Consider the following 6,000-nt stretch of genomic DNA (forward strand, 5'->3'; position numbering starts at 1 on the left):
AAAACCCTGGTTCTAAACAAGGAAACAGTGAAAGAAACTCCTCTAGCCTCTGATAGCCACTATTTGCCAGTATCATCTTTTCTCATTAACTGTTGCTGCCTTGGGCTAGGTTTTCGTCTAGCTATCTAAATATAAAACTTATATTTTTTTGAGAAATCACCATACAAATATCCAGAGGGTCTTTACCAGTTTGCACTCTCACCAGCAATGCAGGAGTGTTCCCCTTACCCCAATTCTCTCCAGCATAATCTGTCATCAATGCTTTTGATTTTAGCCATTCTGACAGGTGTAAGATGGAATCTCAGAGTTGTTTTGATTTGCATTTTTCTAACGGCTAAGGATGTTGAGTATTTCCTTAGGTGTCTTTCAACCTTTTGAGATTCGTCTGTTGAGAGCTCTCTGTTTAGGTCTGTGCTTCATTTTTTTTTAAATTGGATTATTTGTTCTTTTGATGTCTTTGCATATTTTGGAGATCAATCCTCTGCCCTATGTGGGGTTGGTGAAGATATTTTCCTATTCTGTATGCTGCTGTGTTGTGCTACCTCAAGAACCAGCAATACCACTTTGGGTTACATATCCAAAGGAAGCTCATCCATACCACAAGGACATGTGCTCAACTATGTTCATAGCAACATTATATGTAATAGCCACAACCTGGAAACAACCTACATGTAACCAGAGACTGCTCTTTCCTTCCTGGCCACTCAAACCTGAATAATCATACAGAAATTATATTAATTATAATGCTGCTAGTGTGGGAGGTCCTTATGTTTATGTGTTGCTTTTATTGTTAATGAATAAAGAACTGGCTTGGCCTATAGCATGGGAGGAGGAGGACGAAGTCAGAGAGACACTATGGAGCTGCCAGAGTCAGACATGCTGAAACCTGGTAAGCCACTGCCATGTGGTGATACACAGATTAATGGAGATGGGTTAAATTAAATTGTAAGAGTTAGCCAATAAGAAGCTAGAGCTAAGGGGCCAAGCAAAGTTTTAATCAATATAGTTTCTGTGTGGTTACTTTGGTTCTGGGAAGAGGAAGAACAAGTGGCCCATCTTCAAACACACTGCTTTGCCAATAGTGTAGGCATACTCCTGGCTGACTCTTATATTTCAAATTAATTCATTTCTATTAATCTATGTATTTCCATGAGGCTGTGGCCTAATTTAAGGTTTTCTGGCATCTTTCACCTTTAGCAGCTACATGGCATATCCTTGACTCTGCCTACTTTCTATATCTATCTCTGTTTGGATTTCTCACTTAGTTACTAAGCCATTGGCTGAAACAGCTTTATTCATTATCCAATAAAAGCAATACATATGCAGAAGGACATACCACATCACCTAGATACTCCTCAAGCAAAGAATGGATAAAAAAAAAGTGGTAAATTTACACAATGCAGTACTACACAGTGGAAAAAATTAATGCCATCTTGAAATTTCAGGGAAAATGGATGGATCTAGAAAACATCATGTTGAGTGAGGTAACCCAGACCCACAAAAACAAACATCGTATATACTCACTCATAAGTGGCTTTTGGACATAAAGCAAAGGAAAACCAGCCTACAAATCACAATCCCAGAGAACCTAGACAACAATGAGGCCCCTAAGAGACGCATACATGGATCTAAATAGGAAGGAAAAAAGACAAAATCTCCTGAGAAAATTGGCAGTATGGGGATCATGGGAGATGGTAGAAAGGGAGGAGTAAGGAAGTGAGGGGAACAGAAGAAAATGTGTAACATTAAAAACAATAGAAAAGAAAAGAAAAACAGCAACACACACACAAACCTTTCTAACTAAAATGTTTTAGGAAACACTGTTGTCACTTTTTCAGGGGCTTCCAGTTTCTAGTTTGTGCTTCTCCTGGAACTGCGTGGCACACAATATGTTTCATGGCTTATGACCTCTCCTGTCACTGGGATACTAAATCTTCATAAAAGTCATTTAGTCAATAGGTATATCCCATTTATCCTTAAAATTAAACTTAAGTTTTGCTCCCTTGGGTGCAATCTGTTTATGGCCATCCATATGTAACAGATCATTTTTTCCTATCAAGTGCTTATTGGTTATATTCTGATTGTTTTAACAATTTTCCACATTGTAATGTACTCTGAGAACTAGCCCTCTCGTTTGCTTGTGATATTGAGTGTTTGCCTTGCATTATGTAGTTAATACATATCTGTTGACTAGATAGATGGTTTTGCTGCGCAAACCATATTATTAGACTTTCATAGTTCTCAAAATAAGACAGCCATCTTGTCTGTGGTTGTACACTCAATGTTTAGCACAGTACTTGAACACCCTAAGGCTCAATAAGAGTATCACATATCACATGAGAGGTGGATGCAATCATTCACTCTGGCATTATCAACTGGAAACTAGAGTATAGATTAGGTGGACCATCCCACCTCTTGGTAATCTAAAATGTGAATTGACTCCACCTTTAACAGACATTGAATTTGTCATATATTCGAAAGAGAAATTCACTATTACATCATATTTATCTGATACCAAAGTGTTAACTAACATATAAAACTATGTTCAAAACATAGCTCTAAGATAAGGGAAAATTGGTACCTTGTGTTTAATAACTATAAATATTTAAAAACTGTAATACATAATGATAAGACTTTCTTATAAACATTGTGTGCAGGTCGTCCTAAAATCAACTCTCTCTCTCTGCGTGCACGTGTGTATACAAGTTGTGTGTTCTGTAATAAAAAGATGAACTACTATAAGCCTAATAGTAGAAAGACAATTAAACATGAAAAAGCTTCCTACATATAACATTCAAATGTTGCCTTTCATTATTATACGACTACTTCTACTTCTACTACTATTACCATTAGCCCAGGAGCTAGAATGTTTTCATTTTCACTGTAAGGGTAGCTTTGCCTTTCATGTCCCCACTCCCTCTGAAGAATAAAGAAGTCATGTCTTGGGGAGGCGATCACATCTAGAAAGCAATTCAGCTTGGCCCAGTTTTATTTGGAACACTGATTTATGGCAGCTCTTTGGTTTCAGCAGTATTTATGGTGACTGCCAGTGGTTTCTAGGTGGCCCTGTAAATACAATTTTGTAACTGTCTTGGCAGATGGAAGGTTGTGTTGCAAAAACTGTGTCTATAAAACATGCTTTATAAACTATTTCAAGAGTTGTTTTGATGGTGGTTTTGAGTTTGTGTTGGAAATTATAAATTAAAATATTCCCTTAACTTGAATCACATGCATCTAAGTTGATCACTATCAAGCCACATTCATTGATTAATAGATATTTGTATTTAGTTCTAATAATCTTCTTAAATACCCCCATATTTTAAATACTTTGAAAGTATCTCATGCCACTCATATTTCAGTCATGCTGTCAGGATAGAATGACTGCAGGAAAACACTTCTCTAAAACTGACCATTTATATTGTGACATAATGAATGGACAACAATGAGTCTCCGTGTGTCTCAGCCATTAATGTAAATATGTTACCACGTGCATCTGAAGAAAATGAATTTTCTCCAAAATTTCCTCCTGGATGTGTATACCTATTTAATACTCAAGATGTTTTTTGATGTTCAGTAAGATAAGTCTGTGAATGAAGGTGCTTCCTGTCAAATCTGGCAACATGATTTCAGTACCTGTGACCCCCATAGTAAAAAGAGAGAACCAACTCTTCCAAGCTGTTCTCTGACCTACACATATGTGCTAGTCATGGCATTCACACACATACAGATTAATAAACCGATAAATACAATAAAATTAGAACTAAGTATTTGAAAACAGCTCATAAAGTAGGTTTTCAGAATGTCAATCTATTGTTATTTAGTAGATTCTTGTGATTTAATAATGGGCATATTCTTGAATATAGTGAAAAATAATAAATAAAGAAGTTTTAAGAATCCTCCAGAAATGATGATCTCTGTTTGGAAGACTCATGGTTCACAGCAGTCAGGCAGGTGAGCTGAAATGAGGCTCCAGCCTGCTGGGGACAATCATGGCCACAGGACTTGGATTTGGGCTGAGGCAGGCTGGGATGCAAACTGGCATCACTGGGCTTTCTTGTCTTGCAGGTTAGGCTGATGGTTTGCATTGCTTACTGGAACTTGCCAGTGTTTAAATGATGTCTCAATTTTTCTGAGGACTTGGTCTTGTAGTCTTGGTTTTATAAGCTATAGCAATAGCCTTCTTTAGCGTTTTTACTCCTTGGAAGCTCCACTCCAACCTTTAATAAACTGAAATTCCTTTATCTCAAGGATTTCCCTCACCAATTTATTTACACTCTGCCACAAAGAGTGAGCGCAATGGAAAATATCATATGCTCCACACACAATCTCCTCCATCCCCAGCAGATCACTCATTTATGGGTATTTTCATTTTCTTACCACTATAGCACAAACGGTATGAGATTTTTTTTATTTTCCACAGATGTATCCTCACCTTCTAGAATAAGAAATAAGAATAAGCTTCTGAAATTTAGTCAAATAAATAGATGCTCCACAGATGACCAACAATTGAGTGAATGGATGAAGAAGTACACATATTTAACCTTGAGAAGAAAAGGCTTAAGAATAATGAATTGCAGTGTAATAGTTTTTTCTTCCCAACAAGACATGAGTGTGTGCATATGTTCTTAAAATTTTGTTCTCATTGTTTTCTTAAAGCCAGCCATTGCATGATTAATTCCACTCCCCCAAACCAGCAAAATGATACAAATATCCTGTAACTTATGAGCACATCCCTGTGTGGAAGGTGTGAGACGCTGGCCAAGGGAAGAAGCCTGTAGGTTTTGAAATAGCCTGTCACACAGAAAGCATTTAGTCTAGAGTTCCTATTCTGAGATTATGCACTGTAAAATCTTACTGGCAGAATTATTTTAGTACCAGAATATAGTGAGTCTTAGAAAATGGTGCGTTCTGTTCCTGTGGCTGCTTTCTAAGATTCTTCCTATTACCATTGGTTTCCAAAGTGTTTCATTAGTGTGCAGTGGCACAAGTTTATTTTTTACTGTTTTGTATTTATAAATTTTCTTGAGCCTACAGTTCAGTGTGCTTTACAGTTTAGAAATTAGCTATTTCTTCAGTTCCATCCTCTACTATAAACTCACACCTATTTCTGATATGTTATGCTTTCTCACTGTTCTTGAAGAGTCTCCGATGTTCTTCACCGTGTTTTCCATTTGTTTTTTCATGCTTCACACTAGTGTCCTCTTGTCACTTTACTAATTTGTTTGTTTTTAGTGTGTATTTGTTCATGTGTGTACATTTTATTGACTAGGCATTCATCATATGAATATAAACTCTATTTGTAGTAAGATGTAAAGTATTTGTGGGTGTATTGCTTTTTGGTTAATTTCTCATGGTTTTATGTTTTTTATGGATGGTAGTAAATATAATCACAATGTGAGATAGACATAGACCTTAAACCTAGTTTTTAAGAATAATTGGATTTATACTATGATAAATACTTTCCATTAGAACAGTGGTCCTCAACCTTCTTAATGCTGTGACCCTCAAGTAAAATTCCTCATGTTGTGGTGACCCCTACCCCAACCATAAAATTATTTTCATTGCACAGATAATCCAATTGTGAGGACTAAACTGGAATTCCACAAAAGGATTAATTTGCTTAGTTATAATTTAGGATGAAGAGACAATTTTTAGTCTCTCAGTATAAAACAGTGAATGTTTGGCATATTCTCTTATCATAGGACCCAGTCTTTGATTCCAGCTTTATTGCTCCAGGAGAGCACAAAGTATTCAGCTCAACTTCAGAGCCTATGTTAGTGTTGGGCTCACCAGTCTGAGTTCTTGTTTTCTCTGATAACTCTGGTTTTATTAGCTCAGTGGTACTTTCAAGAATTTTATTTCATTCTTCCCACTCACTTGGAAGTTTCTTCTGAATTTCTAGTGTTACATGAAGGCATACTAGTTAATATTTTGAGAAGTTTTTCTTAAGATCTTTTTATCTCCCCGCATTTGAAATGTATAGTGATTACAGACTTTCAT

Source organism: Chionomys nivalis, chromosome 16 (genome assembly GCF_950005125.1).
Source record: "Chionomys nivalis chromosome 16, mChiNiv1.1, whole genome shotgun sequence".
Taxonomy (NCBI): Eukaryota; Metazoa; Chordata; class Mammalia; order Rodentia; family Cricetidae; genus Chionomys; species Chionomys nivalis.